Below are 16098 nucleotides of genomic sequence, written 5' to 3' on the forward strand. Positions count from 1 at the left end.
ATAAGAAGTGTTAAATGGACACTTTGACCCTTTGATGGCCTTTGCGTCTGCCGAAGATAAAAAACCGTTTGATGTAGGTAGCCAGCATACATGGTGTTCGAATGTAAATAAATAATAATTATTTATTGTCTTGAAACCTAATACAATGAAACTAAACTTATACTAAGTTACATGTTACATTATTACTTGTAATGTATGTCATGAAGGTCCTTGGAGGAAACCGTTGTTGGAACATGTATGTAGATAGTTAAGATCCAAGCGAAAGATACTTGTTTCTTGTCAGACAGTCGATACCTAATATTTCGGCAAAAAGTATTTAAAAGAGGTGCTTACATCGCCATACAGTTCTCTACGTGCCACAGAATATATAAAAGTACAAGTACAGAAGGCTCACTCTCAACAACCTGTCAACGGACTGCATGCTACATTGAGTTCTATTGCGCAGCGTGAAGGTTGTCAAACTTTATGGGCCGCGAACTCGGCCGTCGAAATGTAAAGAAGAAACGCAGAGTGAGCCGCCCTTGTACGTGCCTATAACTTAGCTTCTTAATAACACATCTAGGTTAATTATCTATGATTAAAAAAGGTTGGTTCACGGTAGATAACCGCTTATGCTTATGGCCTCGCACAGTTGCGGTTGCAAACCTTAGCAATATGACAATGAGAAAGGAAATCTACTTCTTAGGGACTTTCTCAAACCTAAAAAACCCAATGACGCTCCTGCTCGCGACCTCTTTGTAGAATTTAAAATCATGCCCCTGCCTAATGCCTTGTATACGTATACAACAAGTGGCTGTATTCACATACGTCAACGCGAGAAAATACGTCCGCGAGAAATTCAAATGCAGAGATATAAATGATAATTACCCCTTACGCAGCAATAAACACGCAGAAAGATTAATAGCAGAGCGCCACAAATTGGCGAAGTCGGCGAAATCGGTCTATTGTCTCGGTCCGTCAGTATTCAACCGCCTACCAGAATGTATCAGGAATACAACTTCCGCCGCCGGTTTTAAGACTAAATTAAACATGTGGCTGCTCAATAATATGTTCTATGATTATAATGATTTCTTCGACATGCCACTCACCTTGTAATGTTTACACTACTGGATCCACTGGATATCGATTGTTTATTTAAATGCAATATTATGAAATGAAATGAAATGCATTTATTTGCTTAACATTATGTACAGATAAGGTGGTAATATCATTTGTGTTATGTATGTCCAGATAATGTCAGTACCTTATACTAGTAGGCATGCAAATGTTATTATTTAAATCTATTTACAATATATTACATATATACACCATTCATTAAATTATTATTTCAAAATATCAGATTTATAATAAAATTAATTACGGATAAATGTCAAAGTGTTAACTAAAGTCTTCATTTAAATATTCCTTAACGCTATAAAAATTATGATTACTTAAAAATGCTATGATCGCTCGTCTAAATTTAATGAATGGCATGTCTCTTAAATATTGTGGCAGTTTATTATATATAATATATGTCATCCCGTCTACATTATTGCGGTAAAGTGCCAAATTGTTTCTCGTACCAAGAAGCTTGTTTAATCGATTAGCTCTGGCGTTTGGATTGACTTGTGCTACGAAAGTAAAGTATTGGTAGTGTTTCTTTACGAAAATGCATATTTCTGCTATATATATACATGCCAAGGGCAGAATTTTAAGTTTTATAAACATGGGTCTACATGATTCTCTTGTACCGATTCCACATAATGCTCTGATACACTTTTTTGGGCTCTAAATGCTCTATTAATGTCAACAGAGTTACCCCAGATTATGACACCATATCGTAACACAGATGATACGTAGCTATGATAGGCATTTAAAGCTGTGTCTAAGGATGCGATTTCTTTGAGCCGTTTGAGTGCAAACACGAATCGGTTTATTTTAGAGCATACAGTGTCAATATGTTTCTTCCATTTACAGTGGTCATCAAGAGTTAATCCCAGAAAGACAGTCGAATTTACCATTTCTACTTTGGTATCATTGTACATTACATTTAATGATAATGCTTGGCTCTTACTAGTTCGAAATTGTACAGCTTTGGTTTTATCAATATTAATTTTAAGATCGTGTATATTCAACCAATTTACTATGGTTCTAACAGTTTCATTTATTTCATTTTCAAAAGTATTAAGGTTCGTACATCTAAACAGTAAAGTCGTATCATCGGCAAACAATATACATTTGTGAGTTGTTTGATCGGGAAGGTCATTAATGTATAGAAGAAACAATATTGGTCCTAAAATGCTTCCTTGAGGAACTCCTCGTCTATTAATTTTATATTCTGACTTAACACAGACTTTTTCATCATTCATTATTTTAGATATTTCTGTGCACTGTCTTCTTTCACTTAGGTAGCTAGTAAACCAGTCCTGGGCTTTCCCTCTAATGCCATAATTGTAAAGTTTATTGAGAAGCGTTTTATGATTTACAAAATCGAATGCCTTAGACATATCCAAAAATAATGCTATGACAGGCTCTTTACGGTCAAGACACTCAGTTACAAATTTAATTAAATCAAAGCTAGCAAGAGACGTCGATTTACCCGACTGAAATCCGAACTGATCCGAGCTTAAAATATTGTTTTTTTGAAGGAAAGCACATAATCTCTTAGCAATTACTTTTTCAAACACTTTTGAAATTATTGGGATAAGAGTGATAGGTCTGTAGTTATTAATCTCTAAAGCGTTACCTTTTTAATAAATTGGCTTTACTATCGAGTATTTAAGACGGTCTGGGAATATACCTGTGACGATAGAGAGATTTATTAGATACGTCAGAGGAAACACTAGCTTGTGGGCGCATAATTTTAATAGTTTGGTGCTAATGGAGTCATATCCAACCGAATTCGTATTATTTAATGAGAATATAGTGTTTAACACCTCATTTTCCGATACAGGAGTTAAAAACATAGAGTTTATCTGGTTGTATTTATAAGAACCGGGTAGAGTCGCTGTACTCGCGTTACTAGTACAAGGCAGATCTATGAAGAAATTGTTGAATGTTTCCGCTAGTTCTACGGGGTCATCTATGTATTTTCCATTACTATATATTTGGTCTATATGTTTTAAAGAACCTTTGGTGTTCAAATTTCGGTGGATTACTGACCATGTTGCTTTACATTTATTTTTGGCGGTTTTAATTGTGTTTTGTTGACAATACGCTGAGCTTTATTAATGCAAAAGTTATGTAAAAGTTTAGTTCGACTAAACTGATTAAAATTAAATAAGACATGTAATGCATGCTTTAAGACATGCTTTGTGTGGTAGGGCACAGCACAGCGGATATCGTCTCGCTCGAATCTAGAGTAGAGCCCAACTGGGGTAGTACTCATAGTGTTGTGTTCCTGTCGGTGAGTAAGGTTGCCAGAGCTCAACGAGGGTGCGGTGTGCTGATGGCGGGAGGACTTACGGAACTAACTTGTTCCGTTTATTGTCCTTTGAGTCGTCGGCAACCCGAACCCTCCTTGGAACTTGTACACTCCTTTTTGCTGTGTACTTAACACAGCAAAAGGGAATGTACAAGTTTCTAATGGGGTGGCAACGCGCATGTGACACTGTTTGAGTTGCAGGCGTCCATAGGTTACGGTGACCGCTTTACATCAGGCGGGCCGTATACTTGTTTGCCACCGACGTAGTATAAAAAAAAAACTATTGTTATCAATATTTTTTTTCATTTTCATTCATTTTCATTTTCATTTTCCTATGGATAGCCTGCAATAGGTACACTTTTTTTACGGGGTGGGAATGCAGTTGCGCACGCTGTGGGACTCGCCGTTGCTTTCCCTTCTCCTGGCAAGAAGGGGAGAAAAGGCTCTACCCACTAAACCCCCTCCGGCGTTTCACCCTCTTTTCCGTTGTGAAAGCGCACTGCTGGGTTCGGAACGTTTCACTTCACCACTGCGCTCTCCGGCAGCCCTGGCCAGGGCATGGAGCCTGCAATACCATACCAAAGACAAAGGTGGTAACTGGCGTGGTATTGTAGGTTCCCCATGAGATAAAGTGACCACAATTAGGTGATCCGTCGTGTACTTGTTTGCGGCCAACTTTGTTACGCCAAGAAACGAGGTAAAAGAACCTCTGATCTCTGACCATATGGCAACCCTAACTCAATAGCACCGATTATCATCTAGCCACGATCAGGTCAACGTTTTTACGCCGATCTAAGCCGAAGCTACAGTCTGATCAAAAAAGAGTTGCACTTAAAAAGTGGCAGCATTATAGTGTCATCTCTTTCAAACCAATATGTGTGAGAAAACGGGACGACACTACGATGTTTCACTTTTTAATTTTACTCTTTTTGGTCAGACTGTATGTCGATGTTCAGATTTATGTTTCTAGGATTCTGAAACCCTTTGTCGTCTTGTCCAAGTGTTAATGGGTCTATAGCCTCGTAACGCCCACCATACAAAAAATTGAAAAGAAAATTTAGATCCTAGTTGCATTTTAAATTAAGTTGAGTTTCATTTGTTCGAAAAATTTTAGAGACAAAAGAAATGCTACTTTATTTATTCACATGAAAGTTAAAATTCCAATGAACCGAAATGTACATCTCATTGCACATTGGGCGGCAAGAGGATAGATGTGTTTTTATGGCGTGTGAAGATAGAATGAGTGGATGCTAGCTGTAATGTATTGTCTAATCTATTATTAGCGAATCGGAGATAGTGGCACACCTCGGACACTGGCGATCAAATATATTGAAAGAGGCGCATTCCTAGCACACAGTCTTAGCTCGTGTAGGTGAACGCGAACTATGCTTGTATGAGTGAAATATGACAGGTCGACTGTTCGTGTTTTTGACAGGCGGTAACTGTGAGGTAACCGAGAGGGGGTGGGCGGCACTTTCAGCGGGGAGCGGGAGTGGCCATACTGTACACGATAGTACTCTTTATTATACTGTGATAGTGGTATAGCGAATTCAAGAGATAATGGACTCGAGAGTTTTGCTGTCATTCGGATGTCTGAAATAAAGTAAGTTTTCTTGATAAGTGCAATGTTGTAAGCAAGGATGCTTTATATAGGATTTAAAATCTCCATACTAAGCATCAAACGTCATTTTTTTAGCGCCACCTATTAAATACTATCGTAACTACGATGATGCCTACTTTTTTTTTTTCTTCAAAACGTGATTTCATGATATTAAAATAAAGAAGCATGTCATTTGTTCTTATAAAAAATTTAAAAACCCAAAAATATTTGGAGAAAATATGATTTTGGCCACTTCCAAGCTGTGAAACAGCGCCATCTAGTTTCAAGCCTAAAAGGCCCATACATTTCAGGGGTACGCTTTTTTGTATGGGCTTTGTCTGTCCCGTGTTATATGATCCTTGGTTATAAGTAACTAATATATACGTGGTTATAAGTAACTAATAGTACATAACTAATTACATAAGTATATGTAGGTAGTTAGCATAGCTGGGCACCGTTAATCAAATAGTTAACTTCGTTAATCGCTAATCCGTTACTAAAAAAGTTAACTTCGTTAATCGTTAAAGCGATACATTTCGACAAATTTTACGTAAGTTAAAGTTAATCGTTAATCCGTTAACACGTGAAAAAAAAAGAACTTTTCTTTAAAAATTTAGTTGCATCAGTATCCACTATAACGTATTATATTTCTGTAAAAGGCCGAAGTACAGCTAGCCTATTGAACTCTAGGCTGCACGTGGAAGGCAGTGATCGGCTGAGCTACTGCCAAGAGCTGTGTCAGGAGAGATGCTGGCGGTGACGGGACTGTTGTGGCACTTTGGGCGGTAGAGGCTAGGGAAGCGAATGTGGTCGTAAATAGGGCTCGAATTTGCTGCCCTATCACTACAACAGTCGCCATGGTAAAGCTTAAGATAACCGAATCAAAGTTAGTAAAAGCAAATCCACGTGAAGAATACTTTTTTAGGTAATATTTCGGACTTTTAGCAATCGACATCGGTAAAACCTAGGATTTACCGGCAAATCATAGGATTTGCCGTACTTCGGGCTTTTATTGTAGCGTTCAGAACGTGTTTTTCGCAGCGCAGATGGCGCCTGAGCTCTACTAGATTAACGATTAACGGACTCGGAGAAATTTAACGGAAGTTAACGAGTCCATTAACATTTTTTCAAGTTAACTTAAAAGTTAATCCGTTAATCGAAATGTTAACTTCGGTAATTAACGATTAACGGATTAACGAGTTAATGCCCACCTATGGTAGTTAGGTAGAAACATATCGATATCAAAGGATAGTCGAAGTCTAGGCAATTTCTAACAAAATGTTTTGATTAATGTTTTATTTGTATCATTTTAGCGGAACAAATAAACCGGTTCACTAACATTGTTTTACTTTAATGCACTACTAATTAAATGCGGCAGGATGTAAGCAGAAATTTATCTGTACACGAGTCTGCGGCATTGCGTTAATTTTATTGCCATACCCTATAAAGGACACAAAGGTGTCAAGATTTCCTCTAGCTACAAATGCTAGAATGTTAAATTATTAATCAGCTTGGTGTGACACAGCTCGACAAAAACACGCGACATTTCTTGTTTACGATCGCGTGCTGTGTGCTGTATAATCTGAGATGTCAATAAAATCTGATATTATTTCCCTTCAATGCTTTGGTTTCAATGAAGTAAGAACTTATCATTGATTTATACACCTCGATACCGGCTCGCACCTTTAAAGGCGCGCGGTAAAAAACGTCCCGCAATCCTTAGTTTGCTATTTAAATTTTCACGCTTTTTTCATTCACTCGGCGGTTAATTTATAGTAGAGAATTGCATCGAAAGAAGCAATCTTTCAACGTCGGTAAGAGGCATGATCGAAATCGGCTCGATAAAAATCCTTATCAAGTTGGTGCCGCCCATAAATACGATGAGCTCAATTTGTCGACTATAAAGTTCTTTAAGGTGGTATTTGTCAACGTCAGGGCACCGTATCGATGCATCGGACTATGGAGATCGATATCTGGTCTTTGTATCGATACTGGCGATTATTTGATTGCTTGTTTCAGTGGCATGCACCTTGAATTGTAAATTGAGGAAGCTATATTCGAATGCAAAGTCGACATATTGCTTGTTCAGGTTTTGAATAGCAATCCATGTGGAATATTCATGGAGTGTCATAATATCTGAGGTTGCGGTGATGCATTCAATTTGCTATCGGCATTGGTATTACGGGCACGGTTACATTTATAATATGTATCTTCATATCTGCATAACTAAAGAACAGCAGGTACTAACAGCTGCAAAAGTGCATGGCGAATTTATCAATTAATTCATTCATAATTTGTCCATGCACTTTTGATGCTGATGGTACCTAAAGCTTCTGCCAGTCAAGGTACGATTTCTTAGTCATTGTGACTACATATAAATTGGCTCTGTCACTCCATCACCAATATCACCTTTCATTTTAAAACCCTTAGGGCCACTTGCACCAACGAAAATGGAGGGTTAACCCGAGGGTTAACCCATCATTTTATATGGAAATTGACAGATGACAGCCCAATAACCCCGGGTTAAATGTTTGGTGCAAGTGGGCGACGTTGCAATTTACATTTATCATATTAGTTGCAGTTTGACTGCAGTCTGCAGATATCTGCCGCATGGAGTCTTCATCGTCATCATGTCAGCCCTTTATTGCCCACTGCTGAGCATAGGTCTCTTCTAGTACCTACGCCATTTATCCCGGTCCTGAGCTAGTCTCATCTAGTTGTGACCCACAATTTTGCAGAGGTCGTCCACCCAACGATAATGGGGTTACATAGTTGTCTGACAAATTGTAAACCAAAACGAAGCATGAATTTTGTCTTGTTAATTTGTGAGCATCATCAACTCCTAGATTATTTTCAAACCATCAAAAGTCCAGTTACTTCACCCAATTACCAATTCCATTGATCTATGAAAAAAGACAAAACAATTGCTTACCTTGTTTGCTCAATCTATGCCGCATATTAATAATGTTGTATTTATACGAAGATCAAAAGGGTACGACAAAATAGCAAAATGTCGTGCGCGGAGACGAGCTACCATTCAAAACTAAAACGTCCTAAGTACCGTATGTTGCTCATAGAGCTTCATATACGGTGTATTACCAGCAAGTAGGATCTATCATAGACAATTAACTATGCTCTTAATCTAGTGGATAAGTATAAAAAGTGACTTTATAAAGTTTCTAACAAAACTTTTATTGCCAACAATGTACATCACATTCACTCGTCAAGTAAGGGCAATGGCAGCCCTTAAAGTATGAGAGACTAGCTTCGCGACTCGCCTAGACTTCGACTCGACTTCGACTAGACTCGCGGCTTCTCTAGCGTTAGAAAGAGACAAAAAGTAGCCTATTTCACTCTCCATCCCTTCAACTATCTCCACTTAAAAAATCACGACAATTCGTCCCTCCGTTTTGCCGCGAAAGGCGGACGAACAAACAGGCACACACACTTTCCCATTTATAATATTACAATTACGATAGTACCACAGAATATATAATAGTACAAATAGTACGGATGTGAGTAATGACATTACGAAGAGCACGCAAAACATTGAATGTGCGGATTTCTGAAAATTTATTTTGCATTATAAATAAATATGATTTACTAATTAACGCAAACGATTGCTAATGGATTATATTATTATCGGTTTCAATAAATGCCCAGGTGGTGGTAACATACTACTGACAGTGTCATTTTGGGTTTAAAGCTAGTTCACTGGATAAATTATCATAAACGGAGTTCCATCAGGAGCTCACTTCAAAGGATCACGTCCAACCGCGAATGGCAGACGTGTGCGCAGCCGATACAAAATGTGAATTTGTTCGTGTCTTGTTCAAGTAAATCGAATGAATATTAGATCAACCTGTTCTTATAGGATAGGACTGCTGGGCTTTATTAAAAGGTTGTAGGTAAATACTGTACGGAAATATTTTCCTGCGGTAGGTAAAGCCCTTCACACTTATGTGAGCACATACCTTCTACTGTTATTATTATGTTTTCACTTTCATTATAATGATAGTTTGGTTGGACGACTACCTAATTCGTACGCGGTCGCAATGGAAGTATTGCAATGCGCAGAACCTTTTCAGGTTTAATCGTCTAGTGCTTTGCCTGAAATAGTATTGTTCATTTTCCTAAAGGGCGTGCCAGGATATGTAAACTAGGAAAAAAGTTATCGTTTTTTTTTACGAAAACTATAAAGTTTGGGGTGCTCAAATTTTGCACATTAATTACTGATGTAGAGCCACACCAACCATAAAAATTATAAGCCCAAATTCGTCGGGGGCAGAATCACTAAGCTTATCCTGGCCAGGGGCGGCTCACTCCGCGATTCTATCGCCGCGCTACAAGTACATATCAGCGGCCGCGAGTTCGCGGCCCATTCATTGGCGACGACCTTCGCGCGGCGCAATAAAATTCAATGTTGACTGCTCGCGTGCGGTCCGTTTGTTAATGTAGGTAAGAATTTAGAATGGCGGCATTTTGTGAACATCAAAGGAGTGAGCCTTCTGTACTTGTACTATTATATATTCTGTGTCATGGCACGCCCTTTCTTAAAAAAATAGAAGCATCGCCTGTAAGACACTGGCAATCATCATCCTCCTTGCGTCATCTCGGCAGTTGCCAAAAACTCATTAGTACGACTAGGAGTCGGGGTTCGAACTTCGAACCCGCGACCGCCAGATTGACGCATTACCGCTAGGCCACGAGCGCTTCAACGCTCTAAGACATAATAATCTCGTGTATATTTTGGAATGTTGGCTAACATAGATGTTTTTAAGTGAACTCGACTAATAAACATCTTTCAAGTAGATATATTTCAACCTCACTTAGCCACCGCTCCCATTACCTCCTACCAATAAAACTGCACTCCGCTTCAATTTGAAAGGCAATAACAGTGCAATAGGACAATCGTGGAAACACCATCAACCCAACATTTCCTAATACCCGATCATTATACATCGAGTCATTCGAGATGACGCGATTTGGTCCAATATAACCTTCAATGAAATAACAATACGAACCGAGGCGTGTGCCAATGTGAATGGCACGATCTGCCGGCATAGCCGAAGTGACAATCATTGACGCTGCGACGCGATCGAAATGCAGTTTGGCTCTGTCGCGCTATTATAGAAGAGCGATAGGGACAGCTAGCTGCGAAGCGGGAACGATTGTGACTGCAGCTAGTGACCCTGTTCGGCCCAAGAGCAATAATCTTAGCACGATCGCACTATCATCGGCCGGCCTGTCTTTATGTAAACAGGCTACGCTAATACACCATTATTGCTGACCCCCCAGATGACTGATAAGTCAACATGGGGGTTCTGCTGGAACTTAAAGGTCACGTTGCGGTTGCAGCGTTGCTACTACGACTATACGAAACTGGATACATTTTTAACTTCGCAAATGACTGATAAATATTAGCTTCCTGCTTACAATACACCCAATACACAATTTTCCGCTATTCAGAAATAGATAGAAATATTATCTTTGGATAGAATTCTATATATCAAATCTCTTGCACAGCATTGCAATAATTAGCGTCAACGTGCATGATGTACAGTATACATAGTTTAAGTGGTACGCGGTACAGATCCCTTGGGGTCCTTTTAAAACCTATGCAGGTCCACCTCCATAGCTGTTAATCTAGGTTAGTAGTAAATTTGTTGCCGCTAAATAACGCACAAGCAGTGTATTGAGATATTTTAATAAAAAAAACTTGCTTTGAAAAGTATTACCCACAATGCACCCACCAGGCGTTAGACGGTAGGAAGGTACAAATTTGTATGCAGGGGGTCTACTTTTCTCTGCAGCTGACTGTACACACCTATTGTTAAAGCTTAGTTCTGGGTCTTTGATAAATCACTTCCAGTTGTGATTTGAACAACCAATGTGTCACTCATTGTCTAAAGGAAAATAAATAGTGACATAGGCAGTGTCACGCTACCGCAATGCTTTCAGAACCGGAATGACACCTTAAGGCGTCAAAGGGCAACTTTCGTGACCCCGTTTCCCCATATCTATCCCGGATGAGTATTGTACATAGATGGAGGCAGGCCGCGTGAATCCACTTCAAATTGCACTTTTTGTCTACTTACTCTGTCAAATGTATAGGTTTCATACTCTTCACATACATTTTTTTCTTCTTCTAATCCTTGGTCCTCTTTATTTTCTTCACTTGCTACATTCAAAACATTTGTTTGTCTATACTTATTTGGGCACATTTTAAATATATGGCCTTGTTGACCGCATTCCGAGCAAAATTTAGTCTTCAGTGTGCAATCCTTTTTAAGGTGGTTTTCTTTCCCGCAGCAGAAACACTTACTTTTCATATTATTATTATAATTCTTCTTGGAGGGTGTAAACTTCTGTCCCACTGCTCTGGCTTTAGGTTTAACATATGATATGTTGCTGGTGTCTTCTTCATTTACTTGTTTATATGCAGATTCTACTGTTTTCGCCAAGTTAATCAAGTCTCCTAAATTAGTTGTGGTTTGCTTCATCAGTTCAAACTTGACAAGTTTGGAGTACACTCCATCAACCAGTTTTTCTTTAATCTGGTCTTCTTCATCCTTGAAATTGCACTTGCGAGATAATTTTTGAAGGTTTAACACATACTCTTCAATTGACTCAGTAGGTAGTTGGTTGCGACGTCTAAACTCGGCTCTGTCTAACAGTGGTGTTTTCGTTTGTGTATATTTCTCTCGTAATTTCTCACATAACTCTTTGTAAGTCAATGTTGTTGGTTTTTTTGGTTTACACAAAATTTGTAATGTTTCAAATACACTTGGTGTTATTTTTGTAATAAGCAATGCGGCTTGTTTGTCAGCAGACACATCGTTTAAAAGTATTAATGATTCTAATTGCTGCTCGAAAACATCCCAGTTGTCTCCGTTAAACGGTTTTAATTCGTAATTCGTCATGGTCTTTTGTTTTGAGATTTTAGGTTGGTTTTGGTAATAATTACTTAATACCTTGCGTAACGAATCAATCGTTGGATTTGTCGGGCACTGCAAACCCTCTTCAGATATTATTTTTACTAAAGTATCTTTCCCACATTTATAAATGAAACTCCTTTTTCCTTGTTTTATCAATTCTATGAGAGAATCGGTGTCTTTTTTTTTTTTTTTTTTTTTTTTTTTTTTTTTTTTTTTTTTTTTTTTTTTTTTTTTATGGCTTTCACTCCTCGGTCTTTTTTCCGAGGTGGATTTTGCCAATGACGACGTTTCTCAACATACAACGCACGTAAAGAATGTTCGATGAACTGAGGATTTTGGGAAGGATTGGGAACCAGACATGGACATGAAAGAATTGTTATTTAGACGTCACAGACAAAACAACACTTAATTATGAAGGGCATTGGAAGAAGCTAATTTTCGAGAGTTATAAACATGAAAGGGAGATAAAAACGGATTTAAAATTGTTTTTTATATTTTTAAAGCAACTATAGAGCAGTATATAATTACATCATAGACAACAAGAAAGCTCGGCAGAAACGAAACGTTAGAAACGTAAGATGCAAGATGGAGGCAAAGCAAAAAGGTAGAGTCAGTTAGAGATAGAGATATTATAGTTTTATGTTATTTTCTTTGATATGTTTTATAAGTATATTAGTGAAGGGAGGGTCCATAAAAGATAGAAGAGATTGGAAATTGATAGGTCGTGGAATACTGTCTGGTAGGACGTCGTATAATGAGTGATTGAGCCTGACGCAGTTAAAAAATATGTGGTCCGTGGTACCTTCATCGAGCCCGCACTCACACAGCGAGTTATCCCGTACCCTAATTTTGCAAAGAAACACCGGGGTGCATACGTGTCCCAAACGTAGGCGGCAAATAGTAGACGTGATCCATTTGTGGGTAGACTTAAAGCGAGAAAACCACGGCTTATAGGGAATGATTGGTTGGATGTTACCATAATGTTTGCCCTTTTGTAATCTAGAAGAGTTCCATAATTCCTGCCAGTCATTCCTCGCATCACTGCGGGCTTTCATCATTAAGTCAGCAGATTGTACTGTATTATGCATTTCCAACCCGTTAACAGTGGCCTGTTTAGCCCACATATCAGCCTCCTCATTGCCAGCAATGCCACAGTGTCCCGGGATCCAGGCAAGGACAATCTGTAAACCTATTTCGTGACATTTATAGAGCAATTGTTTTATTTTTAGGATATAAGGGGAGACTAACTTCATTTTCAGGTGGTTGCCTACTACTGCCTGCAGACAGCTTTTAGCATCTGAGAAGATTATGGCCTTGGGGATTTTGTGCGATTCAGCATATGCCAAGGCTTCCATAAGAGCAATGGATTCGCCAGTGAAGACAGAAGCCTGAGGTGGACATTTATATGGTAGGAGGATACGATACCTAGGGATCCATACCGCGGCTCCCACATAGCTTCCAGGTCCCAATTTTGAGGCGTCAGTAAAAATGGGTAAGAAGTCTTGCCATTTATTTAATTCTTTATTAAAAGTGATATCTGCAGCAGGGTCATTTTTGTCAATATTGAAGTGTAGAATTATGTTAGGGGAATGTATTAAGCTATTAAAATCAGTTTCAAATAGGGGGTTGATATTTGTTTTGTTTGGTGGGAAGGGAAGGTTCAAAAGTTTTCTGTAACTAATAATAATTCTGGGTGGTATTTTATGTGTCCAATATGCATTTACAGATGCCTCATCAGACAGGGCCTGTAATCTCGAAGTGAGCGGGTGATCCGATAAGGAACAGGCCTTAAATACGTATCGGTCTGACAAAAGTTGCCTTCGAATGAAGAGGGGAGGATCCACACACTCAACCTGTAAAGCATTCTTGGGTGAGGAACGCATGGCTCCAATAATGATTCGCAGACATTTGGCTTGGATACTGTCCAATTTACTGAGTGCCTGTTTGTTGCAGGGTTCGAGAATAAATGAGGCATAATCAATTTGGCTACGAATCAGTGCATTGTATAGCAACTTTTGGCAGTAGGGGTGTGCACCCCACCAGACTCCAGAAAGGGCGCGGAGAACATTGATACCTCTCTCGCATTTACCAACTACATAGTTAAGGTGATGAATACCAGACATTTTGGAGTCCAAAAATACACCAAGAAACTTCACAAAGTTGCAGCTAGGAATAATTTGGTCCTCATATTGAAGGTTGACAGCAGGAATAGTTTGCCGACGTGTGAAGGTCACTGTACAGCTTTTAGAAGGGGAAAGAGATAGACCATGATCATCTAACCAGTCATTCAGATATGCTAGAGCCTCATTGAGTCTGTCAGCTGCTTCGTCGGTATGATGAGCTGTGGAGTAAATGACCAAGTCATCTGCATACTGGAGGATGCTGCAGAAAGGGGAGACAGATTGCTCTATATCATAGGTATATAGGTTATAAAGAATGGGACTAAGGACAGAGCCTTGAGGAAGGCCTCGCCATACAGTAAGCGGAGAGTACATAGTATTCCCAAACCGAATTTTAATCGTTCTGCCCATGAATAGCTTAAAAATAATGTCGACTATTCTCGATGGAATGCTCAGCTGACGCAGTTTTGCTCTGAGCAGAGGTAGTTGGACATTATCGTATGCAGCGGAGATGTCAAGAAAGCATCCAACTAGTTGCTGTTTTTTAGAGAGTGCCAATCTGATATCAGAGGTTAGTATACTTAAGCTATCCATAGTACTCTTTCCTTTTCGAAAACCGAATTGGGTGTTTGCTAGTATTTTTTTGTTTTCCACTAACCATTCCAATCTGTTCTTCACCAGGTGTTCGAAGATTTTACCCATAGTGGCAGATAGAGCTATGGGGCGATAAGAAGTGGATTGCTGCGGGTCCTTGCCTGGCTTCAAGATTGGGATTACAATCTGTGACTTCCAATCCTCTGGGACCTCCCCCGACATGAAGAACGAGTTGTATATTTGCAGGAGGAATTCAGTGCAAGGGGGACTTAGTTTTTGGATAAAGCAGTATGGGATGCCGTCCTCCCCGGGTGAGCTGTTACGTAGTCCTCTTAAAGCAATATCCAGTTCTGAGGTTGTAAAAGGGCTGTCAAAGTGATGATATGTTGGGTGAGTGTCTTGATGTGTATAACATTCCTCAGGCACAAACGGAGGAGCTAGTTTGTTGGCAAATTCTCCTAGCCAGGTTGAAGGGTCACATGATGCTGTAGGGTCTGATTTGAAGGAGCCTCTGAATTTCTTAATGTTTCTCCATACCAATGATGGAGGGGTTTTAGGGTTTAGACTTTCGCAGAAGCCCTTCCATCCTGCTTTTTTTGATTTGTTAAGGCAGCGTTTAGTTTGAGCAGATATTTTTTTGAAAAGGGTGAAATCTGAAGTTAGGCCTGATCTATTGTATTTACGTTCTGCCATGTCTCGCTCCTTGACAGCTTTTGTGCAGTCTGCGTTCCACCAGGGGGAGATGGGATTTTCGAATTAAGTGTTTTTTTCCTTGGGATGAACTTATCGGCTGCTTCAAGAATGAAAGATTTAAAGAGATTATATTTGTCACAAGGGTTTAATAAGTTTTTGTTGATTTCTTTTAGTTTTTCCTCGACGTGTGAAGAATAGTTGGGCCAGTCGGCTCCATCGATTCTGTGCTTAAGGAGAGGCTCATGAGTAGATAGATACAGGGGACACTGACGATGGTTTTGTCATAACAATAGGAAAGTGATCGCTTCCGTAAGATTGGCTCAGAACATGGTATGATAGAAGACAAGAAAGGCCAGGAGAGCATGCAGTTAGGTCTAAAACAGAGTTGGGGTTCTGGCCAGGGTACACCCGGTGAGTGGGTGTGCCATCATTGATTACTGAGACATTAATATCATCAAATAAATCAATGAGGAAAGAGGAGAAAGTATCATTGTGCGATGAGCCCCAGGCCGTGTTATGGCAGTTGAAATCACCCATTATTAAAAGGGGGTGTGGAACAGAGAATAAAATAGTGGAAAGATCTGGAATTAAATTTAAATTAGGGTGGGGAATATATATTGAAATGATATTTATTCCTATGACATTAGCTGCAACTGCGTTAATTTCATGGGTGTGAGGAGGAAGTTGAATTTGGGAAAAAGGGAAATTTCTATTTATTAATAAAGCACTACCTGCACGTCCATCACCACG

The 16098-nt window shown here is 39.2% G+C and overlaps 1 long non-coding RNA gene across 1 annotated transcript; it reads left to right on the top strand.

The window, feature by feature from the left end:
* The first annotated feature begins 13120 nt into the window (after positions 1 to 13120).
* LOC125231946 lies at positions 13121 to 15393 on the top strand. Its single transcript, XR_007177688.1, has 4 exons — positions 13121 to 13433; positions 13668 to 13811; positions 13895 to 14632; positions 14743 to 15393. It is a non-coding gene; the product is annotated as an uncharacterized LOC125231946 (long non-coding RNA).
* Positions 15394 to 16098: the final 705 nt, after the last annotated feature.

This window comes from Leguminivora glycinivorella, chromosome 12 (assembly GCF_023078275.1).
Source record: "Leguminivora glycinivorella isolate SPB_JAAS2020 chromosome 12, LegGlyc_1.1, whole genome shotgun sequence".
NCBI classification, from domain to species: Eukaryota; Metazoa; Arthropoda; class Insecta; order Lepidoptera; family Tortricidae; genus Leguminivora; species Leguminivora glycinivorella.